Source organism: Pinus tabuliformis, chromosome 4_1 (assembly GCF_031772625.1).
Source record: "Pinus tabuliformis cultivar Carrire ecotype Pingquan chromosome 4_1, CPIR1, whole genome shotgun sequence".
NCBI classification, from domain to species: Eukaryota; Viridiplantae; Streptophyta; class Pinopsida; order Pinales; family Pinaceae; genus Pinus; species Pinus tabuliformis.
In genome coordinates, this window is record NC_142303.1 from 742,052,132 (window position 1) to 742,068,594 (window position 16,463).

The window sequence follows — 16,463 nt, forward strand, 5'->3', positions numbered from 1 at the left end:
AAAAACTAGATAAAGCAATGAGTGACATTGATTTTTCATCATCTATAGTTCATGTAATATACCACAAAAAAGGCTCTTTGCATGTCCATGTCATAGGAGAAACTCCTAAGAAAATGAGGGTATAAGGCAGAGATATCACGCCAAGTCAAAGGTTTGTTAATTTCATGGTCTCTCACTTGGATGCCATTTACATTCCTCAATTGCATGCTCATATTAATAAATGAAAACTAATAAATTAATGCAATAATGTATTTGGAATTTCCTTGCAAAGAAAAATAACTTCTTGTTTGACCCCTTTTCGTAGTGAAATTAGATTTCTTTCTCTAAACTAGATTTCTTTCTAAACTAGATTTATTTCTCTAAATAAGGGGAAGGAAAGGTTATTTTCAATCCTAACACACGAATAGGATTGGCATTGAGGGACAAGCTCAGAAACATCTAATTGCACAAAAGAGAAATCATTTCACATTACTCTCCAAGTTCATTCAAGGTCGAGATGAGCTTGGAGGAGTTGGAGAAAATATTCCCTCTAGAGAACTAGTGATCCTATCCCTCCTAGGGATTCTAAAATCTGGACATAGCTATTGGCACTCTATAAATATAAGGGAAAAATTACCAAATTGGGAGGGACTTCAGTCTGATTTGGTGTAGGAAGAAATTCAACGACATACTAGAAATGGAATAACATCCAAATCTGAGCGCGAAGACAATTTTTCCTTGGTTGGAAATGGCAATAAAGGGAAGGGAAATAAGGCCCAAAGAAAACTAGATACTACCTAGAAAAATAGCAAGAACAAGGACTTGAGCAAGACAAAATGTTTTCGTTTCCATGAATTTGGGCACTATGCAAGAAAGTGTTCGCACAAGAAGTATAAGAAGAATCCTTCAAGAGGAGAAAGAGGTGAAGCACTTGCCTCATAATTAGAATTAGGCTTCACCCGAATTTCATGTATGGACACCACTATAGTGGAGAGTGTGTGGTATCTATATCCAGATGCCTCATTCCATATGACATGATGTAAAGAATTATTTAGTAGCCTAGAGGAGAAGGATCTCTAGATGCACATAGAAATTGGGGATGATGGGTTGTACAATAGCAAAGGAATTGGTATTGTAACCTCTAAGAGGGATTCAAACTCCCATATTCATCTAAAAGATGTCATGTATGTACTTGGGATGAAGAAGAACCTGCATTCTATAGTTGTATTGGAGGGTCATGGCTATGATGTTGTTTTGAGGAAGGGGAAATCCTTTTTGAGACATGTAGCTACCAGGAAAGTAAACCTTATTAGCTCATTATACCTTGCAACTCTTTTTTGGACCAAGGCCTCATAACTCGTTAAAAACTTTTTTGTCACATTGAACGCCTCTTCAGATTTCTACTCTTTTTCCTTAGATTGTGATGACAACCCTAAATTGTCAAATACTTCATCATTTGTTCTCTTCCATAATCGTGTCAATCTTCCATTGATGTTTGTTGTGTCTTTTTCTTTTATTTTTCTATATATTGCTTCCTACCAATAGGACACGTCCTTAAGAATAATTTTATTTTCCTCCACTAGCCTTATCCAATCATTAATTATAGGATTAATTTTGATGCTTGCTGTTGTAAAAAAAGCAAATGTTCTTGCAAAAATGTCCCTCAATTTGCAACTGGAACAACTTGACATAATACCTTGAAAGCATAAGTACGTTGCTCCTCACCATCCACCAAATGGTTCTCAAACCAATGAGCCTACTTCATAACAACATCGAAAAATATATTATCTCTGTCATTGCTTAAGAAAGAAGCACATATTCTTCATTCCATTTCTCACTCCATAATGGTGATCTTGAAGTTGTTTCGATGAGAATCGAAACCACGACCTCACATCGTCTACAATTTTGAACTCTTCTTCTTAAAGAAGGTAGTCACCCTTTCACACTTAGAATATTTGGCTATCCTTTCATGCCTAACCCCACACTTGGTTCCTATTGAGAGTAGGATGACGACGGTAGGTGCGCATATGTCTTCTTTGTGACTCAGTAATAGAGGAAACTCGTGGCCTCAGACACAAATTGACAAGGAGAGAAGTAGTTGAATGAACTAACACTACAAATCGAGAGACATTAGCAATATTAAATTTGCGTACTGATAAGCTTGAGGATATCTTGGAAGAAACGGTTATATCCATGGAGGTCCTAGCTTATGCACATGACTTTCACAGTAAGTCCAGATGAATACTATGGCCAATATGATGTTAGAAATATCTGAGGACCATATAGATGAATAAATCACATACTAATTATGTGATGAGGTGCATTTGTAGCCTTAGTATAGGCATGCCAAAGAGGAATTTGGATTGAGCACAAATATTGGAAATGTTGACACTTAATGTTTGGGATTAGGAAAACTTATGTAAATATTCTAAATAGCGAAAAATAAAGGAAGTTAGAAGACGAATAGACAATTGGAGATGAAGCCCAATAGTCACCCTCTCCTTGTATATAATAATATTATCTTTTAATGCTAAACACAATTTGATTCAGAGTTACAAACCTGGCTTGACATGGTATGAGAGCAACAGGTCCCAATTCAGCTCTCTCCTCTTCTAACTCATATTCATTGATATATTCCCTACAATTATTTCCTTAATAAGGTTGAGAACGAAAAATGTGGTCATTTAAGGCCTTAAGATGGATATTAAGGCCTTTCTCCAGAATTTTTCAAGGTGGGAGAAGTACTAAAAATGACACATAAAGTTGATTCCTCGAAATATTCCGCTGTAAAATATGGCTGAAAATTAATATATTGATCAAACCTCAATTATTTATACTTTTCTCTTGGATTGTATCTTACAACATATGAAAAAATTGCTTTACCTAGAAAAGCTAAGGCCTACTCACATTGCTTATCATAACCTAATATGCCATCCTCAAAATCCTCCACCTCGTCAAGTTAAAAAATAATATTAGGGGAAGGAAAAATTACTTTGAATCCTACCACACCACTAGAATTTTTGCTACTTTTTTTATCAAGAAATATAACTCTATTAATGAAACAAGATGACTATGTAATCAACAAATATTAACACTCAAAATAGTTTTGGGAAAAAATTCCATCACCTAAGTAGAGAATAAAGACGAAGGAGATACTAAAGATGAGGCTCCCATAATAGGTACAACTTAAGCTCCACTCATCAATGTCCCATTCTAGTAATTTGAGTCAATTTGATTGTCCCTCTTTAATGCATCTATAACTAAAACACATGAAATCTTGAAGCCTAATATTTTCATATATTGAAAAGGCTTGGTTGATCCAATCCCTCTATTCTAGTATTTATCACATGGATATGTTGTCAATATATTGTGTGTAAACTTAAGATAATTTATGATCCCATTTTTGGTATCATGAATTAAATATTCCCATCCATCCTCTACTTTATTTTGTATAAACATGAGAATTAGACATGAAAACTTGACTTACTAGTGACGTGACTTCTAAATAGTTAAACAACATCATAAGCTGATCCATAGAAACATCACTAAAAGTCAACCCACTTTAAATAGTTATCAATTTCATAATTCATTATATAGTTTAGTATATGTTATTTTCTAAATCAACCATGGTTGATAATAATTTTGTTAACAATAACAAAAAATCTTATATAACATAATATGTTTGTGTTTTTTTCATTATCAAAAAAAAGTTTGTCATATTTCTGTTCGATTTGAAAAAAATACACATAGTAAATACTTATAGCATTCACAAGGAATTGAGGTCATTATATTCTCATTACAAATTTATATCTCAATATTTAAAATTCCAGCAAAAAAATTAAGAAGCCCATAACCCTTTATAAAATTGATTGTAAACATCTAGTATTTTAACTATTTATAATTAAATTATACCATGATAAAAGTGTAACTACTTCCAATAAGGAAATGATGTACTTTACCATCACCTAGAATAGAGTACTCTTGCAAATGTCTATGTAGATATGGCATTCTATTCACTCAAGGTTTATTATTGCAAAAAATATTTGGAGTTCTACTCTTCACCTAGCCATAGACCTTATTGCTCAAGCACAAGATTTAAGAGTGTTTATAAGGTAGCAGTAAAGATGAGATGGATTGTTAAGCATATGCTAGCATGGGTGTTGTTGGACTATCACAATGGAAAAAATGATCTAATGGATAAAATGAATTCCTGCTTCCAAAGAAAATTTCAATGTTGAGGAGCAACTTGAGAGGGGTAGGTGAAGGTTCCCTAAGTTAGGTAAAGTGCTTGCAATGGATTAAAGATCAACTTCTGTTGCAAAGTCTCATGAGGAAGATGATTATGCAATAAATGCACATGAAACATTGGAAGTCAAGCTCTAGTACTAATTACAAAGAAGCGGTTCAAGTAGTCACCACTAAGTTTTGAATGGGATCTAAAATTGTACTTTCTCAAAATTGAATGAAGTTGGAACCACTTGTTGAGCCTCAACCTTGCACTCACTTAGCTATCTTCCCAACAGCCTTTTCCCATTCACTTCTTCGTTTTTCCATCTTTTTCTCCATTAACTTGTTCAAATTATTGCATTACATGTCTTTTTATCATGGTTTGTTAACTATGCTAATGTTTGACTGTTTGATTAGAATTTTGGAACATATACAGCAATTCCGCAGCTGTTCAGCAATTCCGCAGCTGTTCAGCAATTCCGCAGCTATTCAGAGATTCCGCAGCCTTTTTGTTGTTTGATATACTCCACGTGTCTTCTCAAGGAACGGGCCACATGGGCATGTTGGGACGGATGTACACATGGATCGTATGCTATTGGTTGAGCCAAACCAGTCACGTATGCCCTTGGTCAACGCAGGTGTTCCCTCGGTCAAACGATCAAGTTCCAGACGGTGGCACGGAAGCCGTGAGCAGCTGAGACACGGAACCATAGCTGGCACTTCCTCCATGCCACGAAGACAGCAAAAGACAGGATCCAAACATAGATTTACTTCCCATGATGACCGTTTCCTCCAAACGTGCACGGAGTTGCCTGCGTGTTGCTGCATAAGTTAATTAGTTAAGACTGCGTGTTGCTGCGTAGTTAATAAGTTAGGCTGTAGTTGCTTAGTTCACGCAGAGGGTAGTTTATCCCTGTGCTTATAAATAAAGCGTGTGCCAACGCTTATAGATTATCTTTTTGAATATTGTAAGTGTTGCGCTTATTTTGTTATAAAAACTCTGTTTTAGAAGGCTGTTTCTACAGCACTTTTTCACTCTACTTTGACATGCTGGTTTTATAAAAGAAGATTGTTTCTGTTCACCTTTTCGTAGCTGATCTTTAGCTGGTTGCGTGGATGGAGGGCCCCCATCTATGACAGCCTGTGTACATAGTGTTTGATTTCATTTTCCTGCCTTCAGCAATTTTTATTTCTTTCATCATGTATAATAGTGTACCATTTGATTTCATGTCATTTCATTTCCAGCATTTATTTTAAACTGATCAGTATTGTTTTCTACAGGTTTTAACCCGGGATTGTTTGTCTTTGTGTATTTTCTTTATCTCTGATGGTATTTTCAGTTGTCATATTCATAGTTGCTGCCTTTACTCTGTTTTTCTAGCTTAATTTCTAGTTTAGTTTCTCAAGCTGTATGCTAACACATTGATGGTCTCCTTATCATAAGTTGTTCATCTTTAAGAGATCAGAATACTAATAAATTACAGCTTGCTTTGAGTAGCTTTTGGCTTATATCACTAACTCTTTCTTCTCTTGTTACACATAACAATGTATGTTGGAAGCAGAATGCTGGAGAAAGGCACAGTGGTGTTATAATTTGTCATTTAGAGCTTTATCACTTTTTAGACTTATCTCTAACTACTTCCTAATCATGTTTTACATAGTACTATATGTTGGAAGCAGAGAGTTAGGAAGAGATGAACATTATCATTGGTTTTTAAAGTGGTTTTCTTACCTTTTTATTTGCAGCAGCATGAGTAGTGACTAGTGCCATTAGAAAGTGGTTCTTTGCTTTCAATTCATTTCAAGTTGTTTATTTCTTTCAATCTCTTTCTTTGCAAAGTTTAGAAGGTAGTTAGAAAACACCAGTTACACACACTCACTCATTTAGAAATCACCTTACACACACTATCACTCATCTGTTTATAAAATCATCACTCCATCTTAGGAAGTTAAATTGACCACAAACAACACCCCCAAACGACAAAAAGATCTAAGAGGTTTCTTAAGTACATATAGTACACCTTCACTTCATCAGCTTACGAGCTCCTGGTTGAAAATTTATGATAGCAATTTAGACAACACTAAATTGACTAAACACCACTCTGAAACAACTGGAAACAACTAATGTTAAAATTAAAAATCTAAGTAAAATTTGACATTATCCTTATCTTTCCTTTACAAAAAGATAAGGAGAATGTCAACTTTAACTTTAAAACTTAAGTATTACCATCAATCACTAGGGTTAGGTTTTGTAGGGCCCTAGGGTTAACATATTTTTTCCTTTTAACCATTTTTTATTAAAAAATTATATTAGGTGGTCATTAGCTATGTTGCACTACATTCTTCAGAGTTGGTCAATTTAGTAGAGAACTAGTCACTTTGGTGTTTTAAGGTCAGTTCAATACAATACCAACCTTAGCCAATTTGAGCCACCAAATTAGACTAGTACAATTCTAAAACCATTGGTTCGAGCCAATTCCACTAGTTCTAAGCTAGTTCCAATAAGATTGAACCCTTGTCATATTCCTCTCAAGTAGTTTTGTTGGGTCTTTTCAGAAATGGTGATTTGGAGAGTGCCATAAACTGTCGGATTGTTGTAAGCACCTAAGATCATAAGTAGTTAAGCCTTGACAAACAGAAATTTGCAAGGAACTAGTAGAGACATCCCAAAACATATTTAGTGAGCACATGAATGCAAGGAACTATTACAGACCTCCCAACATAGTTAGTAAGGATGTGCATGACCAAAAGGCATCATAAAAAATTATCCACCCTCAAAAACCCTGCCCAAAACATTAAACTGTGGTGAAAGATAAATTTTTAGTAGGCTATTAATGCTACCAACAATCATTCCCTCTCCAATTTCACAAGAATCTCCTACTCAAGCTACCTCCTCCATTATGGTTATAGTAAGTTCTTTCCACTATGTGAGCTACAAGAAATTAAAATTGCCTTGGAATCTCCACCAATCTTAGGGAACTCGAATTCTCTACATGGCCCAACTATTTTGGGTTGATTGATCAGCTAAATAGATGATCATTAAGTTTTACTAAAGTTCCACTGCTTAAATGGCCTTCCACTAGTTCTTCAAAAAGTTAGAACTAGTTTAACTAACAACAACCTGAGATAATTGACCTTTATTGCTAGAAATTAGTAATCACATATGCAGAACTGAACTCTAACTCCACCAAATTGAATTTATTGAGTAAAATAGTTGACATAAGCCATTTCACATAGATCCAAATTGGTTCCTAAAAAAAAGAACTCTAAGTTTTCATGACTGTTTCAAAGTATGTTAAAAGATACAAGTCCTAGAAAACATTAAATCTATCAGAAGGAATCATCATAACAGTTGTAGTTGTCGCAAGAGCAGAGCAATGAGGACCCTCAGTTGAGCGCGCAGACTGTTGGCCCATGGTAACGCGCACTAATGTAAACTGGAAAAACCAGAGGCCAAATCAAGAAACGAGGGTGGTTTCTGATATGCGATTAGCATTAAAGTGCTAATTGCATATCCCAGGGCATCTCGCTCAGTGAAGGAAAGCATCGAAGCGCCTGGACTTGAAATCACTATGAAAAATGAAAAAGTAACTATTTCGGTTCCATAGCACGGGATTCCACAAACCGATAGGATATCAGAAGGCCTCAAGGTGGTAAGAAGTTTTGACTGAGTCCCGCCTGATGCCACACATCAAGTGACACACGTCCATTGGATGAGAGAGAAAACTGCTCGCATCAGATGGGTAAACATCGTGTGACTTTTCTGCCTGATATGAAGGACGACTGTAGGATCTGGGGGACCCAAATCAACGGCGGAGATGCGTCATGATGACTGACTGGGTTTGATAGGTCGAAAAGAAAGATGATAGGAGATTTGAAGTCTGATGTGGATGATGAGTTGGCAAATGATTCATGATTCATGGGTGATCTTGAGGAAAACGGAACTAATGACCATTCAAAAATGATTCAAGGAATATGACACCCAGTTCGGTTGGAAACATGTGGTAACCTCCCTACGAGGTGTTACCAAGTGATGATGATTCATAGCAAAGAAATTCAAACAGATAGAGGTAAGGAAACTAGAAGGCCGGGAAGCTAAAATGAGCAGTCAAAGAATAGACTGCCTTTAAAGCCATGACCTGACATAAGCATAAAAGACAACACAGAGAGGCGCACACAAATACACGAGAAGCTAATAGCAGAGAACATAGAGTAGAAGTTGAGCTAACCTGAAGGGTACATCGAGCCAAACAAAGCCAGAGAGATTTAGAGAGTTTGTGTACTCCATTGAGGGCTTGAGAGGTTCAAGCAAACTCCTTGGCGTAGGCCAGTCATATTACTATGACCCTCAGCGGTCGAGTTCTAGTAAGGAGAGTATGTGCACTCTATTCCTACTAACTTCATTCTATTTAAGTGAGTCTCAAATCGAGCTCACTATTGTAAAAACTCTACTTGAAAACATAATAGAGAGGCTGCCACTGAAAGGCTAGAGCAAGAGATGTAGCCCAGGAGCATTGAGTGAAATCCTTGTTAAACTTTTTTTTGTTTACATGTTTGACTGTTATGTTTCTTTCATCGCCTCAGTGTCTATGTATTCTAGCAATCTTATCGATCCTTTGCATAAGTAACATAGGCACATCCATGCACATGAGTTTGTAATACCTTTAATTCTTTATCCTGGATAAATTCCACATCAAGTGGTATCAAAGCCCTAGGTTACTAAGGTTAGACAAGCTTGTGCTGGATTTTGTTGTTGAATAATAACTAGATCAAAGCTTAAATTAGGAGAAAGAGAATTGGTTGAAACTAACTCGGAAATTGGAAGAGTCTATTCTAAGAGGAAAATGTAAGAGGAAAATCCCTTGGAATCAAATCCCTAGTTCATGGATAGTTTTATGACCCTAAGATCCATGGTGGAGGAAATGTATAGGGACTTTAAGAAACATAGAGATGAAGATTCATCAAGCTCCAAACAAGAGAAAGGAGTAGAAGAATCTCTCCTCCATGACCACTCTAAAGGCAAAGGGAAAGAAGAAAAAATTATCACGCCTCCTAATAGACCTAAAAATAAAAATAAGACATATTTGATTGAATTAGATGTTAAATTTGATTTACCAATATATGATGGAGAGTTGAATGCAGAGAAGCTGGACAACTGGATCAGATAAATTGATTTTTATTGCAGAGCATTGACTTAGACAAGAGTAAGATTCGGCTAGCCAGCCTACACCTTGGAGGCAATTCCTTGGTATGGTGGGAAGGCAGGACACAAGCTGACATGAAGAAACATGGTAAGATTCTTTCTGTCTGTAGTGAATTTGTTTCTGCAATTAAAAAGCAATTCTATCCACTAGCCTACATGCAGCAAGCCATGATGAGCTGGAAAACTCTTCAACAACTATAAGGGAAAAGCGTACAAGGTTACACCCAAGAATTTAGGAAAAGAGCTTTGATTCTAGGAATTTCTTTAGACTTACCTGAGACTCTATTGAAGTATATAGGTGGTCTACATAGCTACATGAGGTACACTATCCTCATGTTTAATCCCACTAGCACAGATGAGGTATCCATTTAGGCTACACATCTAGAAGCTAGAGGTAAGAATGGGAACCCAGAAGTTGGGGGATCATCCCAACCCACTGCAATAAAAAATAAGGAGAAAATAAAACATAAATGGAAAGAGAGGAGGACAAACACTATACAAAAAAGCAAGTCTTCATGCACTCACTGTAAGAAGGATGGTCATGGTGATGAACAATGCTGGATTCTGCATCTGGAGCTGAAACCTAAGAAGTTTGAGGGAAAGAAGAAGGAGACTGTTGCAGCTATTCAAAATGATTTGGGGTTAGATTCAGGAGATGAAGCAACAATCGCAGCCACAGGTATAAAAGTTTATCCGCTTTAGAGAATGTAGAAATCAAGAAGAAGGTACAGGAGCTGCTCGAGAAGGGGTTCAACAGACCTAGCACATCACCATGTGGGTCTCCAATTGTTTTGGTGAAAAAGAAAGATGGCTCGTGGAGAATGTGCATTGATTATTGAGCACTGAATAAGATAATGATAAAAAATTGCTATCCCCTTCCTCGCATAGATGATCTATTAGATTAGTTGAAAGAAGCTGTTTATTTTTCCAAGATCAAATTGCATAGTGGCTATCATTAGGTCAGAGTTGCAGAGGAAGATGCATGGAAGACTACTTTCAAAACAAAGCAGGGATTGTATGAGTGGCTAGTTATGCCTTTTGGCTTAGCTAATGCTACTTCTACTTTCATGAGAGTAATGAATGATGTGCTCAGACCTTTTCTTGATGATTTTGTTATTGTATATCTGGATGACATTCTTATATTTATCAAAAAGTGGGAAGAACATTTAAAGCACGTTAAGCAGACACCAGATGTTTTGAAAAGAGAAAAACTTTATGTTAAAATATCAACATGTGAATTTGGCAAAAAATATTTGAATTATTTGCGACATATAGTGGGGGGTGGTGAATTTAAGATAGCTCCCTCTGAGGTTGCAGTCATTGTAAATTGGCCTAAACCTGTACATAAGTTAGAAGCTTCTTAGGAGTGGTGCAATATTGGAGAAAGTTTATTTCTAACTTTTCCTTAATTGCAGCTCCCTTACATGCTTTAACATGATTGAAGAAGGTGCTTCACTGGGGAGGAAAACAACAAAAAGCCTTCGACACCTTGAAAGAAAAGATTAGTACAGCACCAGTACTAGCACTACCCGATCTTCAAGGACCACTTGAGATTGAAACAGATGTGAATGACTATGCCATGGGAGCAATGTTGATGCAGCACAGTAAACCCATATGTTATCATTCTCAGACATTTAATTATGTAGTAGTTGACTATCACACATATGATAAAGAATTGTATGCATTAGTACAGAGTGTGAAAAACTGGAAGGATTACTTAGTGGGCAAAGAGACAGTTATAAATACTGATCATCAGCCACTTAATTATCTACACTCCCAAACTAAGTTGCAGTAGTCAAGACACTATAGATGGATGGGTTTTCTACAACAATTTCATTTAGTCATCAGATATAAAAAGGGCATACATGATAAAGTTGCAGATATGTTATCTAGACCAATTATAAATGCATCTACTATACTTAAGCATAATTTATTATTGCATGAGAACTACATTGAACAATATGCTCAAGATATAGATTTTAAATATGTATATGCAACTTTAAGTTAAGGCAAATGAGTAGAAGAATTGGATTATCATGTTAAGGACCAACTCTTGTATCATTTTGGGAAGCTATGCATTCCACAAACTGAAAGAGTAAAGATAATTCAAGAACCACACAGTTCTCTAATATTAGGTCACTTTGGTGTAAGTAAAACAGTTGCACAGCTGCAAAGATTTTTTTATTTGCCAAAAATGAAGGAGACAGTTTCTAGATATGTAAGAGGGTGTACCATGTGTGCTAAAATCAAGACCAGCAATAGAAAACTAGGCTTGTACACTACACTACCAGTCCCTTCTCATCCTTGGGAAAGTGTTCCCATGGAATTTGTTGGAGGACTACCTAAATCTAGGAAAGGTCATGACTATTTATATGTTGTTGTGGATAGGTGCAACAAAATGTGTATTTTAATACCTTGTAACAAACAGATTACAGCTGAACAAACTACAAAGTTGTTCTTTCAACATGTATGGGTTCATTTTGGATTACCCACTTCCATAATATCTAATCAAGATACCTGATTTGTTGGGAAATTTTGGTCAAGTTTGTGGGAATTGATGGATAGCACGCTAAATAATTAGCACAGCTTTTAACCCGCAAACAGAAGTGGTCAATAGGATAGTCATCCAGTTTCTTAGAGGCTATTGCAACAACCATCCCAAACTTTGGGATGAACATTTATGTTATGTGCAGCATGCTTACAATCGAGCTAAACATTCTTCTACATAGAGATCTCCTTTTGAGAACTGTTTTGGTTTCACACCAATGTCTCCCTTGGATTTTTTCTTTGGTAAAGACATAGCAGTTGATGGACATAGTGATGTGGACAAGGCAACCAAGTTCACTGAACAAATCCAAGAGATTCACTAGGCAGTACAAGAACAGTTGGAAAATAGCCAAGCTAAGTAAAATGCAAGGAATGACAAGCATCAGATGGAGCATAGTTTCCAAGTTGGTGATCAAGTCTGGCTGTATATCAGCAAAGACATGATGCAAGGTGAAGGTAATAAGCTAAATCCAATGAGGTATGGACCTTTAAAGATACTTGAGAAAATTTGTGAGAATGATTTTTGCCTTGATCTACTAGCTTACATGCACATCTACTGAGTTGTTAATGCAGACAACTTGGGACTCCTTGAACCTTCATTAATTGAAGATCCCAAAGAGCAAAGTCAATTGCCTTCTATTGATGATCTGTTACCTAAATATCTTAATGAGTTACAAGAAGATATAGTTGTGGACAAGAAGGTAAGAACTACACACATAGGGGATGTTGAGTACCTTAGGATCAGACTCAAGGGTTCAAAGCCAAGCAGTGTGAAATGGATAGAAATTGAGCAAGCGAGGAAGCAATACCCTCACTTGATTGATGCTTGAAAGAAAACCAACGTTTGGTGGTCCAAAATCTTTTTCAGTGGGAAGGCCATGATCTGAATTGGACCCTAAAAAAAAACTCTTTAAGTTTTCATGATCGTTTCAAATTATGCTAAAAGATTCAAGTCCTAGAAAATATCAAAGCTATTAGAAGGAATCCTCATAACAGTTGTAGTTGTGGCCAGAGCAGAGCAACGAGGACCCTCAGTCGAGCACGCAGATTGTTGGCACATGGTAATGCACACTGGCGCAAACTGGAAAAACCAAATGCCAAATCAAGAAACTTGGGTGCTTTCTGGTACACGATTATCCCCCTTAGTGAAGGAAAGCCCTGAAGTGCCCGAACCCAAAATTGCTTTGAAAAATGGAAAAGTAACTGTTTCAGTTCCGTAGCGTGGGATTCCACAAACTGGTAGGATATCGGAAGGCCTCGAGGAATTAAGCAGTTTTGATTGAGTCCCACCCGATGCCACACATAGAGCGACACTTGTCCAGCAGATGAGAGAGAAAACCACCTACATCGGATGGGTAAACATCGTGTGACTTGTTCACCTGATATGAAGGATGACCGTAGGATCTGGGGGGCCCAGATCAATGGCAAAGATGTATCCCGATGACTGACCAAATTTGATAGGTCAAAAGCAAGATGATAGGGGATTTGAAGTCCAACGTGGATGATGAGTTGGAAAACGATTCATGATTTGCAGGTGATCTTGAGGCAAACGGAATTAACGACCATTCAAAAATGATTCAATGAATCTGACACCCAGTTCATTGGGAAACAGGTGGCCACCTCCCTGCGAGGTGTTACCAAGTGATGATGACGTAGAGTAGACGAATTCAAATGGGCAAAGGTAAGGAAACCAGAAGGTCGGGAAGCTGAAACGAGAAATCAAAGAACAGACTGGCTTTAAAGCCATGACCTCACAGAACTAGAAAATGAAATAGAGAGAGGCACACACAGAGACGCAAGAAGCTAATAGCAGAGAATAGAGAGTAGAAGTTGAGCTGACCTGAAGGCAACATCAAGCCAGACAAAGCCAGAGAGAGCCAGAGAGTTTTTGTACTCCATTGAAGGCTTGAGAGGTTCAAGCAAACTCTTGGCATAGGCCTGTCATACTACTATGACCCTCAGCAGTCGAGTTCCAGTAAGGAGAGGCTGTGCACTCTACTCCTACTGAATTCATTCTATTTAAGTGAGTCTCGAATTGAGCTCACTAATGTAAAAACTCTACTTGAAATCATAATAGAGAGGCGGCCACTGAAAGGCTAGACCAGGAGATGTAGCCCAGGAGCAATGGGTGAACTCCTTATTAGACTTGTTTTGTTTACATGTTTGACTGTTATATTTTCTCTAATTTCCTCAGTGTCTATGTATTATAGAAATCTTATCGATCCTTTGCATAAGTAACATAGGCACATCCATGCACATGAGTCTGTGATACCTTTAATTCTTTGTCCTAGATAAATTCCAGATCAAGTTAACGTCATCCAAGTTGTCCGTTGATGTGGAAAATTCTAATTTTTTCAATTTAATAAAAGAAAAATCAAATTGAGAATTTCTTGTTGCATTTTTCAACACATAGTTCACTAGAATGTATTACTTACACTATGAACTTGTCATAGTTCACATGTTAATTTCATAAGGTTTTCAGCTAATGTGGTTCTATGTGTTTTGTATATAAAGAATAGGTTTCCATCTTATGCTATTAGAAACAAGAATCCTTATGAAATGTGGTATGGCCACATTCCTTCGGTGAGGCATCTCAGGGCTTTTTGTTCCTCCTGTTATGCCTTCATACCTAAAGAACAGATAAAAAAACTCAGTGCAAGGAATCACAAATGTATATTCTTTGGGTACACATACCTCCAAAGAATACCATCTCTATGATGAAGTGAATATGAAGTTTATAATATCTAGAGATGTTATCTTTCTTGAGTCTTCCAAAATTGACAATGTTGTTGAGTGACAAGTTAATCGTTTCGATAGATTCGATCATGAAAAATATTTTCAAGAGTTTGATAGTGAGATTCCACATCTCCTTGTCTTAGCTCTATACTTTCTATGAAGATCCTTGAAGAAGTCAGGTTGAAGGAAATTCCTTCGCCTGCTTTGTGAGGAAAGAGTTAAGAGACTACTGGCAACAAGTGGCCAAACCTAACAAACAGTGAGGGTACATGCAAGATACAAAGAAAGGATTAATGCAAAGGAGTAATGAAAATGAGTGTATTGAGTATATAAATATCATAAACCATATTTCATCCAACTTAGGATGTCTTGCATCGTACCTAGTTAGTCGTAAGATCATGTTGGCCACAACCTCCATAACTTAAATAAACAAGTGGTAATACTCTTGATCTTCTAAGCTATGTAATAAACAAGTGAAAGCAAGCAATACACATAAATGAAACACATGGAATGACTTTCAATTCTTGCAATGATTCATGTAATTCAAGACAGAGTGATAGGACAATGATAAGCAATCTTTTGAGCTACACTAAGAGGCGTATTTCAAAACATGTGCTTTGTTTTCCATACTTAGCCTCCAAATGGTTATGCATCAGATGGAGTCTCATGTGGTACTAATATTATATCATACCTTGGGTTCCTTTGTCTACTTATTTTTCTCCTTTTCTCCTTGAGATTCATCTATCATGTCATCCTTCTTCATTGCCCCAGAGAGACATAATTGCGTAGTTTCAACGGCCAATGACTGTTGCAGGATGCAGCCCTAGGAGGACACATTTACACAATTTTAGGATGCAAGGAACAAATATAAGATGAGGCCCTGGGAAGACACATCTACATAGTTTCAGGATGAAAGGAAGACTGGGTAGTGAAGGGACAAAATTGCATAGTTTTTGGAGACAGTGGTTTCCGACGTAGGGAAGGAGATTGGAGGAAACCACTGCATAGTTTTGAATGTTAAGGGAATTTGGGATTTCTATGCCTTGTACAATTCCAATAGGAAAGGGAAAATTTTGAGGCTTACATATGTCAAGTGCGTAGTTTAGGAAAGTTGGATGAGGCTAGGTTGCTAAGGAAACTCTGAAATTTTGCTAAGTAGGGGATCAATGGAAATGATGTGAACAATGATAAAAGTTGACTACGATCACACACTTGAAAACTTAGTGATACAACATAGACCATCCAAAACATATAACAGATACTTCGCTTAATGTAACAATCTTTGTGGAAACTTACAACAAGTGTGGCTCCGATGATAGAATTTGAGAGGATAAAGGTGACACTTGTGTAAGAGTGTGTGAAATGAGTGTGAAACATGTCTATGTGGTGAGGACAACCCATTCTCATAAATATTTCCCCTTGAAGCAAAACAAACCTTCCTTTACATGACAAGCGATAACCCCCATGCCCAAATATGACACATTCTATGTAAATATAAAAGCATGAACAACTCTTAAGATCGAAAAGGGGAGCTTAAGGTCATCAAATTACCATTAAGTGACTAACGAACGATCAATCACAATATCCATACTAGGCTGCAAAATTTAAGTGGAGGCCAAAATTTTGGAGGGTGTTGTAGCAGCTACAACAGATCCTCCACCTTCTTGCTAGATTCTTTTTCAACTAGTGTTTTGAATTCTACGAACTTGGAGAATGTCTCATCTTTCTTCCACATGAAGAAGATTCAACACTTCCATGAGAAGTAATCAAT

At 36.9% G+C, this 16,463-nt stretch overlaps 1 pseudogene; it reads right to left on the bottom strand.

Moving 5' to 3' along the window:
• The window catches only part of LOC149178280 (uncharacterized), a 197,613-nt pseudogene that overhangs the window by 44,181 nt on the left and 136,969 nt on the right, over positions 1-16,463 (bottom strand).